The 18197-nt window shown below is 45.8% G+C and overlaps 1 protein-coding gene across 6 annotated transcripts in view; it reads left to right on the forward strand.

Annotated features, from left to right (window-relative positions):
* Positions 1 to 18197, forward strand: part of LOC110510174 (A-kinase anchor protein 13) — a 155706-nt gene that overhangs the window by 21075 nt on the left and 116434 nt on the right. The gene's annotated exons all lie outside the window — the stretch shown is intronic.

Consider the following 18197-nt stretch of genomic DNA (forward strand, 5'->3'; position numbering starts at 1 on the left):
CCCTAACTCCCTTAATGGCTAGGGCTCCATTTAGATATCCCGGGATTGACTTGCAGCAGGGATATCCTAACTGAGCTGTTTTTGTTTGTCTGTCGGCATGGAGATCTTAACTGTGAGACAGCTGATTTGTTGAGCTCCAGGAGGTGAGACAGGCAGCTAAAATCACAAAGTGTGACTGAAGTGAAATGATTAAGCCAGATATGCAATCTAATCACTCCTTGTACGAACAAAATCTGGGCCAATGTTCCACCTTTGTGTGTGTGTGTGTATGTGTGTGTGTGTTAGAAATATTACCTTGCCGTTAACTCAGTCACAGTGGTGCCAATGGTATCATGTAAAGGCCAAGGTGACTTCTTACAGACCCCCCCCCCCCCCCCCCCCCCCGGTCTATGGTAAACAAGTGTAATAAATAAGAAAGGTATTGAATGCATAAAGAATGATTTGCCAACATTGGAATCCTGTCATGGTAGAGTAGATATGCTGGAGCGCTTTGAAGGTCTCAACTTAAGCTGGTCTTTTCCAAGTCTAGTGAATGCTTCCGGTGCTTAGAGACATGCTCCGGAGTATTGGAGGCTAGTACCACTTTTGGCTCTTGAGCACTACTTTCAGAACTACCTACTAAGAAAATATACAAACCTACCGGAGAATCTCTTTAATGTAAACATTACCTAACATAATGATTTGTTCCCACCACATGATGGCTTGGTCATAGTTAGAGAGATACCAGGCTTTGATTAAGAATAATTCAGATAGCCCATAGTCTTTGCTATGTACTCTGTTGTCTTGCATATGGCTATCAGGTACACAACCAGTTATGTAATGCTGCAATCTGCAGGAGATGGTGCACATGACCCCTGACCTCTCAGAGGGCCTGACTGGTCCACAGTACAAAGGTTTTCCCATGTTCCACTAGGAAGTTCCTTAGAGAGTGACACATGCTACATCCTGTTAATGTCACAAGTGTGTGTGTGTGTGTGTGTGCGCGTTGACGCCATCAGCCCCCAATGCACTGTTATCCCTCTGAGTCGGCTCTGTAAATACACACACAGACTCGCAGCAACAACACCACCATCGGGAGGGACATTGACATCCAAACTATTTCTGCAGACCCTTGTGAATGAACATCAGCCCCAGTAGCTCAGATTGTTCATGCATTCCTCCACCATGACGAAGGCATGCACATGTAATAGCATGAGAGTCTGTACCAGGGGTCCAGCCGTGTTCTTATACCATGATACCTCATAGCTGCCATACTTTTCATATAATAACTAATGACGGTAATTGTGTTGTGTTGAAAGACATGGGAGTCCTTATCATCCATTCATAGTTTTTTGTTTCTCTGTTGGGATGGATTGTGCAGATGAGAGGGTTAAAGCTAACCTAATGTAATGTAATAAATGGGTTAGCGTTAGCCAGCTAATCCGTAATCACCTAATGCTATTTCAGGCTTTGTGTAGTGCTGTTGTCTCAGCATCATCCACATCCACACTAATATCCCTCCCTGGTAATTGTGTAGTGCAATAGGGAATTGACTTACCTAGGCTTGAGCTACAGTACATCAATACTGTCTCTCTCTCTAGACTTACTGCCGGGGTACTCCCTTGCATTTGATTTGCAGTATGTTAGTTCTGCAGCAGAACTTTAATATTTTATGATTTTTTAAAGAGAAATAGTCAGTTTCAGTGCAGTTAATGCCTCCCTAAAAGAGACCAGAGGTAACAGAGACCAGAGGTAGAGACTAGCACTGAGGAGTCTGTGGTCTGATGTATTTACTCAGACTAAACAAACAGGTGTCTGGCCTTAGTTGCTGAACTCCACAGAGTTCTCCACTCATTCTGGGATTGACCATAGTTGTCTGTTTTTGTTTAGTGGGATACTCTACTTCTAGGTCTTTAACCTGAGAGACTCTGCAGCCTGCTCTAACTATCTGTGTTGCGGGTCTGTGTTTCACCAGATTAATAAATCAAGTTAAACTCACTGACCTTGTTCTTGTTGCGGAACAATGTCTCATTCTACCACACTGAGGTATGTGCCACAATTCCTCTGTTTACTGATTACCCAACATGGCCACCACCACTGAGGGCACTGAAGCTGTGGTTGCAGAGCAAATCAACTCCACACACACTCCACTCATCCACATAGACTGAGACAACAACCCAAGGATGTACACAAACAGAGTAAATATGTTAGTTGTGTCGTGGTTTGTCAGACTACGTGCTCCATTACTGAGTAAAGCCATTATCGGCATTACAATACCGGTAAGCACTTTCTCGCTTTTTACTCAAATGTTTTCAAGTGCAGAATGAGTGGCTGGTCCTTTTTGCTGCTGATGCAAATTTTTGGCATGAAAATGCAAAACCAAAAATACCAAAAATAATAATAATTATAATAATTTCACCTTTATTTAACCAGGTAGGCCAGTTGAGAACAAGTTCTCATTTACAACTGCGACCTGGGCCAAGAAAAAAAAGCTAAATGCAAAGCAGTGCGACAAACACAACAACACAGAGTTACACATGGGATAAAAAACATACAGTCAGTAACACAATAGAAAAATCTATATACAGTGTGTGCAAATAAAGTAAGGAGGTAAGGCAATAAATAGGCCAATAGTGGCGAAGTAATTACAATTTAGCAGTTAACACTGGAGTGATAGATGTGCAGATGAGGATGTGCAAGTAGAAATACTGGTGTGCAAAAGAGCAGAAAAACAAAACAAATATGGGATGAGGTAGGTAGTTGGTTGGATGGGCTATTTACAGATGGTCTGTGTACAGCTGCAGCGATCGGTAAGCTGCTCTCACAGCTGACACTTAAAGTTAGTGAGGGAGATATAAGTCTCCAACTTCAATGATTTTTGCAATTCGTTCCAGTCATTGGCCGCAGAGAAGTGTTGGCTTTGGGGATGACCAGTGAAATATACCTGCTGGAGTGCGTGCTACAGGTGGGTGCTGCTATAGTGACCAGTGAGCTGAGATAAGGCGGAGCTTTACCTAGCAAAGACTTATACTTGAGTGAAGGATGCTTTGTTCCGAAATAGGAAGCTGATTCTAGATTTCATTTTGGATTGGAGATGCTTAATATGAGTCTGGAAGGAGAGTTTACAGTCTAGCCAGACACCTAGGTATTTATAGTTGTCCACATATTCTAATTCAGAACCTTCCAGGGTAGTGATGCTAGTCGGCCAGGCGGGTGCAGGCGTCGATCGGTTGAAGAGCATGCATTTCATTTTACTAGCATTTAAGAGCAGTTGGAGGCCACGGAAGGAGTGTTGTATGGCATTGAAGCTCGTCTGGAGGTTTGTTAACACAGTGTCCAAAGAAGAGCCAGATGTATACAGAATGGTGTCGTCTGCGTAGAGGTGGATCAAAGAATCACTCGCAGCAAGAGCGACATCATTGATATATACAGAGAGAAGAGTCGGCCCAAGAATTGAACCCTGTGTCAGCCCCATAGAGACTGCCAGAAGTCCGGACAACAGGCCCTCCGATTTGACACACTGAACTCTATCTGAGAAGTAGTTCGGAAACCAGCTCGGAAACCGGATTGAATAGCGGAGAAAGTAAGTGTTATATTAATAAAAACATTGCTTGCATAACTTATAGAAGCAATTTTTTTACGCAGAACAGTATTAGTTTACGCTGGCTGAACTCGTTCTGTGGTCTATTGTGCAACAACTACAACTTCAGGGCAGTAGCAGCGAGCCAGGCCCTCTTCTCTCACTCCCTTTGAAGATCAGATGTTATTATAGGTTAGTAACTGGTATTTCTCTGGATATATAGAATAATCTCCAGGCAACGCTCTGTCATGCACTGCAGGTACCCTGGCCTGTTGTTAAGGATTAATATCAGGGAACACAAATTTACTACGGAAGCCCTGCAGGTTCATCTGCAACTAACATGAAACATATGTGTCCAAATCACCAGTGGTACATTTACTGTTAATTCCCATCATTTCTAATCTACAATGTTTGTTTTGTTATGGTGATTTATGTTAATGCATTCAATATACAGTGCATTCGGAAAGTATTTAGACCCCTTGACCTTTCACACATTTTATTATGTTACAGCCTTATTCTAAAATAGATTAAATCTTTTTTTTTGCCTCATTAATCTACACAAAATACCCCATAATGACAAATCAAAACAGGTTTTTAGATTTTTTTTGTTGAAATATCACAAACATAACTATTCAGATAATTTACTCAGTACTTTGTTGAAGCACCTTTGGCAGCGATAACAGTCTTCTTGGTTATGACTCTACAAGCTTGGCACACCTGTATTATTCTCTGCTGGTAATCTCAAGCTCTGTCAGGTTGGATGGGGAGCGTCACTGCACAGATATTTTCAGGTCTCTCCAGAAGTCTCTCCAGAGATGTTTGATCAGGTTCAAGTCCGGCCACTCAAGGACATTCAGAGACTTGTCCCGAAGCCACTCCTGCCTTGTCTTGGCTGTGTGCTTAGGGTCGGTGTCCTGTTGGAAGGTGAACCTTCGCTCCCGTCTTAGGTCCTGAGCACCCTGGAGCAGGTTTTCATCAAGGATATCTCTGTCCTTTGCTCCCTTCATCTTTCCCTCGATCTTGACTAGTCTCCCAGTCCATGCCACTGAAAAAACATCCCCAAAGCATGATGCTGCCACCACCATGCTTCACCGTAGGGATGATGCCAGGTTTTCTCCAGATGTGACTGTTGGCGTTCAGGCCAAATAGTTAAATCTTGTTTTCATCAGACCAGAGAATGTTGTTTCTCATGGTCTGTGAGTCCTTTAGGTGCCTTTTGTCAAACTCCAAGCGTGCTGTTATGTGCCTTTTACTGAGTGGCTTCCGTCTGGCCATTCTACCGTCAAGGCCTGATTGGTGGAGTGCTGCAGAGATGGTTGTCCTTCTGGAACATTCTCCCATCTCCACAGAGGTACTCCAGAGCTCTGCCAGAGTGACCATCAGGTTCTTGTTCACCACCCTGACCAAGGCCCTTCTCCCCCAATTGCTCATTTTGGTCAGGCGGACAGCTCTAGAAAGTGTCTTGGTGGTTCCAATCTTCTTCCATTTCAGAATGATGGAGGCCACTGTGTTCTTGGGGACCTTCAATTCTGTGTCCAATCAACTGAATTTACCACAGGTGGACTCCAGGTTGTAGAAACATCTCAAGGATGATCAACGCAAACAGGATGCACCTGAACTCAATTTTGAGTCTTATAGCAAAGGGTCTGAATACTTATGGAAATAAGGACTTTCTGTTTTTTATTGTAATATTTCTAAAAATCTGTTTTCATTATGGGGTATAGTGTGTCGATTGATGAGCAGAATGTTTTATTTATTCCATTTTAGAGTAAGGCTGTAACATAACAAAATATTGAAAAAGTCAAGGGGTCTGAATACTTTCCGAATGCACTGTATTATTATTACAGTCTTACCTTTGTTGGTGTAGGAGTTGACACGTTGTGGAGATTCTCAAAGTATTTTTTTTCTTTGCCTCAAACAGCAAGTAAACAAAAAATGTAATGTTCTGATCTGGTGGAAACTTCAGAAAATAAGCCTACCTAATTTACTTCTTATCCCTTATATTTTATACAATGTTGCAAGTTTGCTAGCACTGCTTCGGGCTGGACCAAGTTAATACATAGTTGATACAATTTTTCAAGTTCCTTGCAGACAGGCCATACGTAGCCAATGTGATTTATAGGATATTTATTTTAATCAAAATATTTTTTACCTACGGGCTGCAATGTTTTTATTTGTTAGCTTTATGTTGGCTATTTTACATATTGGCAATGCAATAGAAGTTACTTTTAGATGTATATAATTTCATTTAGAATTTTGATTAACCACATGAAATTTGATTTTGAGATATGAACACTTTATTTTAAATTAAATTAAACTGTTCCACAAAAATGTGCATGTAAAAATCATAACTGGCACGCAGATCAGTAGAAATGTTAGGATAACTCGGCTTTCCAAATGGAAAAGGTTGCAGACAGCTGGTGTAGCCTATTACCAGCAACATCAGGAGGTTAACTGGGCAGCGGAAGGAAAGGGGTCAGGAATTTTTTTTTCTTTTTTTTCTGGTTAGGCCGTATTGATCTCTGGCTCCCTCTTTAGTAATTTGTGTGTCTTCATTTTTCATTGCAGTGCTTAAAGCATCAGACAAGCTCATTAGCCTACATATAGTTGATTTTATTCAAACATAGGGTGTGTCTATATATGGAAAAATACAGGTTTGAACATTTCTAACAATCGGTTGGTCGAAACAGACAACTCTCGGTCGACCAAGATTTTTTTTAGTCTGGGACAACCCTACTAGCATCTCTCCTTACGGCTTTTTTGACAGCAGTTGATGTCCAGACGCTTTACAGGTCAGAGTTCAAGCTCTGTCTGTGTGAGTCAGTAGGTATAGGGCTGTGTGTGTCCATCCCTCTGTCCGTCTGTCTTTCTGTCTGCAAGACTGGACTGTGAGGACTTAGGGCATCAGGATGAGATCAATGTGTATAATTAGAGACAGCTGATTATCCCTCTAACTTGTTTGTGTATCTGACTCCAACAGTAGTACCATTTACGGAGGAAAGAACTAGAAACTGTCCCAGGAACAGTGAGCATGACCTGCCCCATGATGGATTCCCCCTCACTCCTCCAGACTTATTCATGATGCTGGGAGGAGCTGACTCTGAGCTGCTTGTTGTCCATACCCTCTATTTGAATCCCCACTTCCTGTCCTGTCCTGGCCTCTCCCCCTCTGAAATGGTCGGCTTTTTATTGGGTTTATAGGGTTTTGGAGGAGACCAAATGTACGGGTCGAGTTTCAGCGGTGCCAGAGAGAGCTAGCCAAGGCACACAAACAACAGTTCCCCCTCTCTACTTTTTTGTGAATGCCTTTAGACATGGATATGGTGCGGAAAACCGCAGCCTTGCTGATTCTGCAGTTTGCCGCTACAGTCGCTCTCCTGGCCCATCCTATAGTGTTTTTCTACTTCAGGGAGCCACTTTTGTCTGTTTGCGGTTTCTTTTCCTTCGTCATTCTTAATCTCCCCTCTGTAGCCATGTTCAGCAGCTCACCGTACAGCACTCTGTCAGGACTTTCTTCCTCCTTCTGACAAACTGTCTCTGCCTGGTCCTGACAAATGGCAGAGATTGAGATGTTCCTTGCTGGTGGTGATCACTTCACTGCTCAGTATGTGGACAAGCTGATGATGTATTTGCAATGAGTTCCATGTTAAATCAGCACCTGTTTAGTGAGTGTGAGGCCAACAGCATCAGGCTGTCTGGTCCCTGTCTGACGCTTGTGGCAGGGGGTCAGCATGTGGCTGGGTCTAAGGCCTTATTCCCACTATGAGAGAGGAAGTCTGAGGAGTGGAGTGGCAAAAGAGATTTCTACTTTTCAATTCACATTAAATCCTTACCTTTCGTTGTGGCTGGCAATGCGACATTCTTGGTCCGGAGCTCATTTTGACCGTAAATATCCCAGTAGCCACGAGCCAGTAAGCACAAACTATTTAACAATCCGAGCAACTTTTCTTCTATAACATGTTGCAATATTGAATAATGCAACCAAACCACATTACACTCTTGAATAATGCAACAATCCACAAGCATGTGCAGACAATTAAAGTGTTTATTTTCTCATCCCTACACTTAAATTAGCTGACAATAGGCTATACAGCTCACTCCTGCTGGCTAGCTAGCTAACTAACAGCATGCTTCATGACCAAGTAATGTTAGCATATCAATTATGAACATTTACCTCTCCCATACGAATATAAAAGTACAGTTGTGTTATCATGCAGTGTAATTCATATTATAATATATGCTACAGAGCTAGGTAACATTAGCTAGCAAGGTAACATTAGCTAATCAAAATAATTTATGGGGACTGGGGATGAGGCTGGGGCTTTTACTCACTTTGAGGGTTCATGGGGGTTAAGCTGGGACTGGAACAGGGGCTTTGATGAGGGAAGGGGTAGAATGGGGCTGGTGCTCGAGCTGCAGCAGTGGCTTATAGTGGGGGTTGGGCAGGCAGGGCTATGGTCTGTGCAGTTGTGCTGGTGGTTTTAAAGGGAATTATAACTGGGAGTTTGACATCACAATGAAGGATTAGAGAGACACTTTATGTGAGTGACCGGCACCTACAGGACTGCAATTCAGTTTAAAGTCATATATTCTTCCAAAAACAAATCCGTTTTTCATTTTGTCAGTGGGCATGGGTACAGTGTGCGATTTGGGACTCAATAATCAGATTGCCTCTTTAAACTCCCCCCTGCAGAACGTGACTTGAGGCTGATTGCTAAACAATAGTGTGGGGGGGGGGGGGGGTGGATTATCATCTGAAGTAGACAGAAGGTGGACAAGATAATGAGGAGGAAGGTTTTTCCATTTACTCAGCTCCCATTGAATGGTTGCTTCACAGATGAAAAGTACGCCCTAATGGATTGACAAGAGAGAACATTCTCCTCAATGATACAATAAGGAGGCTAGTTACGACTAGTTCAGTCAGTGTTGCTGTGGACTGAGTAAGGCCTACTGTGTGTGGTGCATAGATGTTTTCATGCCTAGGTTTAGCTGGTTAAAGCCCACACCCTGTTGCACATGGGTATCACACTCAGCAGCACACTGAGATTCCAAAGCATGGAAAGGGCACATGCACATATTCTCAGGCCTGCTCTGTTCTCTCAAAACATATACCTGAAGTGAGGTCTGTGTCACAGTCACTCTGTGTTGTGTAGAAGGCAGGCAGCTTCATGCGTGTTTGTTTGTGTGTGTGATTTTATGCATTGATCAAATACAATATAACAACTGGTGCAAGTTCAAAGTGAGTTCATAGTACATGATGAAGTAATGCTAAAGAGGAAATAAGTATTGAGTTGTAAACTAATGCTACTGTCTCTTTAAAAGTTACCATTGCTCACTGCAGTGCAACATTGTCTGTGTTGTATTTATTGGGCCATAACAGTTTCCCTGCCTGTCTGCCTGTGCATATCTATGGGTCTCTACTTGCCATGCAAAGTGATATGTTTGGGATGAATGGCAGGGCTTGTGCCATCCAGGCCTGTTAGGCCTCTCTGTTCACTTTCAATGGAGACACTTCCTGTTGCTGCTTTGAACAGAGCCTCGTCACACACATCAGCTGACCCGGGATCAGAGTTTGCATTTAATGGACCGGCTCAATTCGGTCTTATGTAGCAAAACTTTAAATAGTGTTTTTTACATTGGATAAAAGCAGAGACTCAGAGTTAGAAAATGGTACATCATACACTACAGTTGAGGAAAAATAGGAAATTAATTCTGCTTTGAAAGTTGATAAACTTGTAACCTCACTTTTGAGAAAATTGTCCTTGAATGTTTTGATACACTTACCGGAGAGCTCTTCTTTGTCTACACCCATTCAGAATCGTTCACACCTCTTAAGCCTAAGCCCCAAACCATCTCTTTAAGGATTCGCATGAGGCCATGTACTAAACAACCAAAGATTTCAAGACTAAAGGCTGGTTTTTACTACGGGTGTGTTCGTAAATTCAATCTGGAGTGCCAGAGTGTGCTCAGAGTTCGCTTTGGGCATTCATAATCTCAGAGCGTTGTCAGATTGTCCGTTCGTAAATTCAGAGCGTTTCTGTCATGTACTGTCATGTTGTGTCTTGTCTCTGTCCTTTCCCTTCACCCTGTCTCCCTCTGCTGGTCGTTGTTAGGTTACCTTTTCTCCCCCGCTTTCCCCCAGCTGTTCCTTGTCTCCTCTGACTACCCATTCACCCCGTTTCCCACCTGTTCCCTTTTTCCCTCTGATTAGGTCCCTATATCTCTCTCTGTTTCTGTTCCTGTCCTTGTCGGATTCTTGTTTGTTGTGTTTCATGCCTGAGCCAGACTATCGTCATGTTTGCTGTAACCTTGTCCTGTCCTGTCGGAATCTGCCGGTCTATCTGAGCCTACCTATGTTTGCTTATTAAAGAAGCTCTGTTTAAGTTAGTTCGCTTTTGGGTCCTCATTCACTCCCCATAACAGAAGAATCCGACCAAGAATGGACCCAGCGACTTCGGATCCTCTCCACTCAGCCGTCGGGATCCAGGGAGCGATGCTAGGCAGACACGAGCAGGAAGTGTCTGCTGCTCGACATGCCGTTGAGACCCTGGCCACCCAAGTCTCCAACCTCACAGAACAGGTTCACCATCTCCGCCTCGATCCACCGGCCACTTCCAGGGCTTTCGAATCTCCGGAGCCCAGAATCAATAACCCGCCGTGTTACTCTGGGGAGCCCACTGAATGCCGCTCGTTCCTCACCCAGTGTGATATTGTGTTTTCTCTCCAGCCCAACACTTACTCCAGGAGCACTGCTCGTGTCGCCTACGTCATATCTCTCCTTATTGGACGGGCTCGTGAGTGGGGCACGGCAATCTGGGAGGCAAGGGCTGAGTGTACTAACCAGTATCAGGACTTTAAGGAGGAGATGATACGGGTTTTTGATCGATCTGTTTTTGGGGAGGAGGCTTCCAGGGCCCTGTCTTCCCTATGTCAAGGCAATCGATCCATAACAGACTACTCTATTGAGTTTCGCACTCTTGCTGTCTCCAGTGGCTGGAACGAGCCGGCCTTGCTCGCTCGTCTTCTGGAGGGTTTCCGCGCAGAGGTAAAGGATGAGATTCTCTCCCGGGAGGTTCCTTCCAGCGTGGATTCCTTGATTGAACTCGCTATTCGCATTGAGCGACGGGTTGATCTTCGTCACCGAGCTCGTGGAAAGGAGCTCGCGCTCTCCGTCGCCTCCCTCTCCGCATCACTACCATCTTCCTCTGCCGGCTCGGGTGCTGAGCCCATGCAGCTGGGAGGTATCCGCATCTCGACTAAGGAGAGGGAACGGAGAATCACCAACCGCCTCTGTCTCTATTGCGGTTCCGCTGGTCATTTTGTCACTTCATGTCCAGTAAAAGGCCAGAGCTCGTCAGTAAGCGGAGGGCTACTGGTGAGCGCTACTACTCCTGTCTCTCCTTCAAGATCCTGCACTACCTTGTCGGTCCATCTACGCTGGACCGGTTCGTCAGCTTCCTGCAGTGCCTTAATAGACTCTGGGGCGGAGGGCTGTTTTATGGACGAGACCTGGGCTCGGGAACATGACATTCCTCTCAGACAGTTAAAGGAGCCCACGGCCTTGTTCGCCCTGGATGGTAGTCCTCTCCCCAGGATTCAGCGTGAGACGCTACCTTTAACCCTCACTGTTTCTGGTAATCATAGTGAAACCATTTCTTTTTTAATTTTTCGTTCACCTTTTACACCTGTTGTTTTGGGCCATCCCTGGCTAGTTTGTCATAATCCTTCCATTAATTGGTCTAGTAATTCTATCCTCTCCTGGAACGTCTCTTGTCATGTGAAATGTTTAATGTCTGCTATCCCTCCTGTTTCCTCTGTCTCTTCTTCACAGGAGGAGCCTGGTGATTTGACAGGGGTGCCGGAGGAATATCACGATCTGCGCACGGTGTTCAGTCGGTCCAGGGCCACCTCTCTTCCTCCACACCGGTCGTATGATTGTAGTATTGATCTCCTTCCGGGAACCACCCCCCCCCGGGGTAGACTATACTCTCTGTCGGCTCCCGAACGTAAGGCTCTCGAAGATTATTTGTCTGTAGCTCTTGACGCCGGTACCATAGTCCCCTCCTCCTCTCCCGCCGGAGCGGGGTTTTTTTTTGTCAAGAAGAAGGACGGGTCTCTGCGCCCCTGCATAGATTATCGAGGGCTGAATGACATAACAGTGAAGAATCGTTATCCGCTTCCTCTTATGTCTTCAGCCTTCGAGATCCTGCAGGGAGCCAGGTTTTTCACTAAGTTGGACCTTCGTAACGCTTACCATCTCGTGCGCATCAGGGAGGGGGACGAGTGGAAGACGGCGTTTAACACTCCGTTAGGGCACTTTGAATACCGGGTTCTTCCTTTCGGCCTCGCTAACGCTCCAGCTGTCTTTCAGGCATTAGTCAATGATGTCCTGAGAGACATGCTGAACATCTTTGTTTTCGTTTACCTTGACGATATCCTGATTTTTTCACCGTCACTCCAGATTCATGTTCAGCACGTTCGACGTGTCCTCCAGCGCCTTTTAGAGAATTGTCTTTTTGTGAAGGCTGAGAAGTGCACTTTTCATGCCTCCTCCGTCACATTTCTCGGTTCTGTTATTTCCGCTGAAGGCATTAAGATGGATCCCGCTAAGGTCCAAGCTGTCATTGATTGGCCCGTCCCTAAGTCACGCGTCGAGCTGCAGCGCTTTCTCGGCTTCGCGAACTTCTATCGTCGTTTCATCCGTAATTTCGGTCAGGTGGCAGCTCCTCTCACAGCCCTTACTTCTGTCAAGACGTGCTTTAAGTGGTCCGTTTCCGCCCAGGGAGCTTTTGATCTCCTCAAGAATCGTTTTACATCCGCTCCTATCCTTGTTACACCTGACGTCTCTAGACAGTTCGTTGTCGAGGTTGACGCGTCAGAGGTGGGCGTGGGAGCCATCCTTTCTCAGCGCTCCCTCTCTGACGACAAGGTCCACCCATGCGCGTATTTTTCTCATCGCCTGTCGCCGTCGGAACGTAACTATGATGTGGGTAACCGCGAACTGCTCGCCATCTGGTTAGCCCTAGGCGAATGGCGACAGTGGTTGGAGGGGGCGACCGTTCCTTTTGTCGTTTGGACTGACCATAGGAACCTTGAGTACATCCGTTCTGCCAAACGACTTGATGCGCGTCAGGCGCGTTGGGCGCTGTTTTTCGCTCGTTTCGAGTTCGTGATTTCTTATCGTCCGGGCTCTAAGAACACCAAGCCTGATGCTTTGTCTCGTCTCTTCAGTTCTTCAGTAGCCTCCACTGACCCCGAGGGGATTCTCCCTGAGGGGCGTGTTGTCGGGTTGACTGTCTGGGGAATTGAGAGGCAGGTAAAACAAGCGCTCACTCACACTCCGTCGCCGCGCGCTTGTCCTAGGAACCTTCTTTTCGTTCCCGTTCCTACTCGTCTGGCCGTTCTTCAGTGGGCTCACTCTGCCAAGTTAGCCGGCCACCCTGGCGTTCGGGGTACGCTTGCTTCCATTCGCCAGCGTTTTTGGTGGCCCACCCGGGAGCATGACACGCGTCGTTTCGTGGCTGCTTGTTCGGTCTGCGCGCAGACTAAGTCCGGTAACTCTCCTCCTGCCGGCCGTCTCAGGCCGCTTCCTATTCCCTCTCGACCGTGGTCTCACATCGCCTTAGATTTTGTCACCGGACTGCCTTCGTCAGCGGGGAAGACTGTTATTCTTACGGTTGTCGATAGGTTCTCTAAGGCGGCTCATTTCATTCCCCTTGCTAAGCTTCCTTCTGCTAAAGAGACGGCACAAATCATCATCGAGAATGTTTTCAGAATTCATGGCCTTCCGTCAGACGTCGTTTCGGACAGAGGTCCGCAATTCACGTCTCAATTTTGGAGGGAGTTTTGCCGTTTGATTGGGGCTTCCGTCAGTCTCTCTTCCGGCTTTCACCCCCAGTCTAACGGTCAAGCAGAACGGGCCAATCAGACTATTGGTCGCATCTTACGCAGTCTTTCTTTTCGTAACCCTGCGTCTTGGTCAGAACAGCTCCCCTGGGCAGAATACGCCCACAACTCGCTTCCTTCGTCTGCGACCGGGCTATCTCCTTTTCAGAGTAGCCTCGGGTACCAGCCTCCGCTGTTCTCATCTCAGTTCGCCGAGTCCAGCGTCCCCTCCGCTCAGGCTTTTGTCCAACGTTGCGAGCGCACCTGGAAGAGGGTCAGGTCTGCACTTTGCCGTTATAGGACGCAGACTGTGAGGGCTGCTAATAAGCGTAGAACTAAGAGTCCTAGTTATTGTCGCGGTCAGAGAGTTTGGCTCTCCACTCAGAACCTTCCCCTTAAGACGGCTTCTCGCAAGTTGACCCCGCGGTTCATTGGTCCGTTCCGTATTTCTCGGGTCATTAATCCTGTCGCAGTTCGACTTCTTCTTCCGCGATACCTTCGTCGCGTCCACCCGGTCTTCCATGTCTCCTGCATCAAGCCCGTCCTTCGCGCCCCCGCTCGTCTTCCCCCCCCCCCCCCCCATCCTTGTCGAGGGCGCACCCATCTACAGGGTCCGTAGAATTTTGGACATGCGTCCTCGGGGCCGTGGTCACCAGTACCTCGTAGATTGGGAGGGGTACGGTCCTGAGGAGAGGAGTTGGGTTCCCTCTCGGGACGTGCTGGACCGTGCGCTGATCGAGGATTTCCTCCGTTACCGCCAGGTTTCCTCCTCGAGTGCGCCAGGAGGCGCTCGGTGAGTGGGGGGGTACTGTCATGTACTGTCATGTTGTGTCTTGTCTCTGTCCTTTCCCTTCACCCTGTCTCCCTCTGCTGGTCGTTGTTAGGTTACCTTTTCTCCCCCGCTTTCCCCCAGCTGTTCCTTGTCTCCTCTGACTACCCATTCACCCCGTTTCCCACCTGTTCCCTTTTTCCCTCTGATTAGGTCCCTATATCTCTCTCTGTTTCTGTTCCTGTCCTTGTCGGATTCTTGTTTGTTGTGTTTCATGCCTGAGCCAGACTATCGTCATGTTTGCTGTAACCTTGTCCTGTCCTGTCGGAATCTGCCGGTCTATCTGAGCCTACCTATGTTTGGTTATTAAAGAAGCTCTGTTTAAGTTAGTTCGCTTTTGGGTCCTCATTCACTCCCCATAACAGTTTCGCTCTCGGAGCGTTCAGAGCACACACTGGACGCTCTGTCCAAGGAGTAGGGTTGATCCAAGCGCTCTGACCTAACAATTCCTAAGCTAACTGGCTAATGTTGGCTAGCTTACTAGCTACTTCCTGACATAAATGAGGGAACAGCTCATTTTACTCACCCCAGCAGAGTCGGCTAGGCTGTTGTTATGTTATTCAGAGCGTTGGTGACTGCAACTGTGCTGCTGGCAACAATTTAGTTATGCTTTTTTGGCCAACGTTTACTGACACCGGCCATATTCAACGGGTGTTGAGCATTCGTAAATTCGTCAGTTTTTCTGCACTCTGACACACTCAGACGAGAGAGCTCTGAAATCAGAGCGAATTTACCAACTACGTCTATCAACAGTTGTCGCAGTGACATCATTTTATTAAAATGGTTACTTGCATAGTGGATTCTTTTGCTTAGACATGTAGCTAGCTAGCTAAACAATGAGCCATAATACCAACTCATAACGTTACTACCCTGCATGAATCTTCTGGTAGCTAACCAACCAGGTTCAATGTTAGCTAGCTAGCTAACATTAGGCTATAACTAGCAATGCAAATAGCTATGAGATATGAATAATATTACTACACGGATCATATACGTAACGTTAGCTAGCGAGCCAGCCATCCAGCCAGCTAACGTTAGCTAGCTAGCTAACAGTACGCTTTAACTTGAAATGAAAATGACTTTCTGACAAAATTAGAAACGTGTAATATCGGGAAATATAGTTAGCTAGACTCTTACCCGTATACATGTATGGACACTTCTCCCATGGAAGCCATTGTTGCCTTAGTTTGAAGATGTAATTGGGAGACCGTGTTTTATACAACAGCCTTTTGTATGTTCTCTTTTCGACTTCATCTGCATATTTGCAATCATTGCCAGAATTTTCCACATCTCAAGATTTCAAAACTCGGTCCTCCAGGAAGTAGAGAGCAACACTTTTGCATTTCTGCTATGTGATATCTTTCAAAAAGCAGAGTTAGAAATGATTACCTACACATCCTGACCAGCACATTTTACAGCCAGACGCATGCTACATGGCAGGCCAATCTGAACTCATCTCTCGGCATGTCCGGCCCACTCATTATCTCAGCCAATAATGACTAGCAGCAAGGTTCCTCTCTTTTTCTGTGGCTAAACCAACTAGGCTCATCATTTTTACAATTTTATTCGTATTTACTGATGGCATGCACGTTTGTTATTAAGGCACATGAAAGTTCACATGTTCCAGAAGGCATTTCTGCCGAAAAACGCATTTGGATAAAATAAAAAAAAGTGAACGTTCAAATGGCTATCCTGTGAAGTAGTGACGCACAACATACGCCTAGTTTCCTGAAACGAGTCAAATGTTATGAAGAGTGATCAGATGAATTGCAATTCATTGCAAAGTCCCTCATTTCAGCCCTGCCACAAAAGGACCAGCTGACATCATGTCAGTGATTCTCTCATTAACAGAGGTGTGAGTGTTGACAAGGACAATGCTGGAGATCACTCTGTCATGCTGATTGAGTTCGAATAACAGACTGGAAGCTTCAAAAGGAGGGTGGTGCTTGGAATCATTGTTCTTCCTCTGTCAATCATGGTTACCTGCAAGGAAACACGTGCCGTCATCATTGCTTTGCACAAAAAGGGCTTCACAGGCAAGGATTGCACCTAAAGTAAGATTGCACCTAAATCAACCATTTATTGGATCACCAAGAACGTCAAGGAGAGCGGTTCAATTGTTGTGAATAAGACTTCAGGGCACCCAAGAAAGTCCAGCAAGCGCCAGGTCCATCTCCTAAAGTTGATTCAGCTGCGGGATCGGGGCACCACCAGTACAGAGCTTGCTCAGGAATGGCAGCAGGCAGGTGTGAGTGCATCTGCACGCACAGTGAGGGGAAGACTTTTGGAGGATGGCCTGGTGTCAAGAAGGGCAGCAAAGAAGCCACTTTTCTTCAGGAAAAACATCAGGGACTTACTGATATTCTGCAAAAGGTACAAGGATTGGACTGCTGAGGACCGGAGTAAAGTCATTTTCTCTGATGAATCCCCTTTCTGATTGTTTGGGGCATCTGGAAAAAAGCTTGTCCTGGGAAGACAAGGTGAGTGCAACCATCAGTCCTGTCATGCCAACAATAAAGCATCATGAGACCATTCATGTGTGGGGTTGCTTTTCAGGCAAGGGAGTGGGCTCGCTCACAATTTTGCCTAAGAACATAGCCATGAATAAAGAATGGTACCAACACATCCTCTGAGAGCAACTTCTCCCAACCATCCAGGAACAGTTTGGTGACAAGCAATGCCTTTTCCAGCATGATGGAACACCTTGCCATAGGGCAAAAGTGATAACTAAGTCACTCGGGGAACAAAACATTGATATTTTCGGTCCATGGCCAGGAAACTCCCCAGACCTTAATCCCATTGAGAACTTGTGGTCAATCCTCAAGAGACGGGTGGACAAACAAAAACCCACAAATGCTGACAAACTCCAAGCATTGATTATGCAAGAATGGGCTGCCATCAGTCAGGATGTGGCCCAGAAGTTAATTAACAGCATGCCAGGGCGGATTGCAGAGGTCTTGAAGAAGAAGGATCAACACTGCAAATATTGACTCTTTGCATAAATTTCATATAATTGTCAATAGAAGCCTTTGACACTTATGAAATGCTTGTAATTATATCTCAGTATTCCATGGTAACATCTGACAAAAATATCTAAAGACACTGAAACAGCAAACTTTGTGAAAATGTATATTTGTGTCATTCTCAAAACTTTTGGCCACGACTGTACATATGTAAAGTGCTCAGCTGATCAGATTCAAGGTCCACCACATCTTCACAGACATTTTTTCAACCTGTAGTCCATGAAAACAGCATAGAAAATGCTAAAATATTTAGATCTTAATCATTAACAACAAAATCCCAAACCTCAGGAATGGTCTCTCTCTATCTGCAGTGTTCTATACAGACAAAGAAAGCAGCTAGATTCCTTAGTTTAGGGAACAGAGAAAAAGGAAGAACAGGGTAGCCATTATAGGCATAGGCAGCAACATTTCTGTAATGTGCCCTTAATGACGGTTATTAGGCCTGATTGGTCTGTTAAATGCCTCGTCTGAACCCAAGGCTAGTGCTGCTGCAGCCACACCGCCTTCCATGGTCTGATTTAGGATTAATAAGTGCCTCGTCTGGACCCAAGGCTAGTGCTGCTGCAGCCACACCGCCTTCCATGGTCTGATTTAGGATTAATAAGTGCCTCGTCTGGACCCAAGGCTAGTGCTGCTGCAGCCACACCGCCTTCCATGGTCTGATTTAGGATTAATAAGTGCCTCGTCTGGACCCAAGGCTAGTGCTGCTGCAGCCACACCGCCTTCCATGGTCTGATTTAGGATTAATAAATGCCTCGTCTGGACCCAAGGCTAGTGCTGCTGCAGCCACACCGCCTTCCATGGTCTGACTTAGGCTGTTGGCCTGTTGTGTGGAGCTGACACCGAGAAGTGATAGTGTAAGACTATATAATTGCTGCTTACCTCATGCTGCCCTCTGCTT

This window comes from Oncorhynchus mykiss, chromosome 1 (assembly GCF_013265735.2).
Source record: "Oncorhynchus mykiss isolate Arlee chromosome 1, USDA_OmykA_1.1, whole genome shotgun sequence".
Lineage (NCBI taxonomy): Eukaryota > Metazoa > Chordata > Actinopteri > Salmoniformes > Salmonidae > Oncorhynchus > Oncorhynchus mykiss.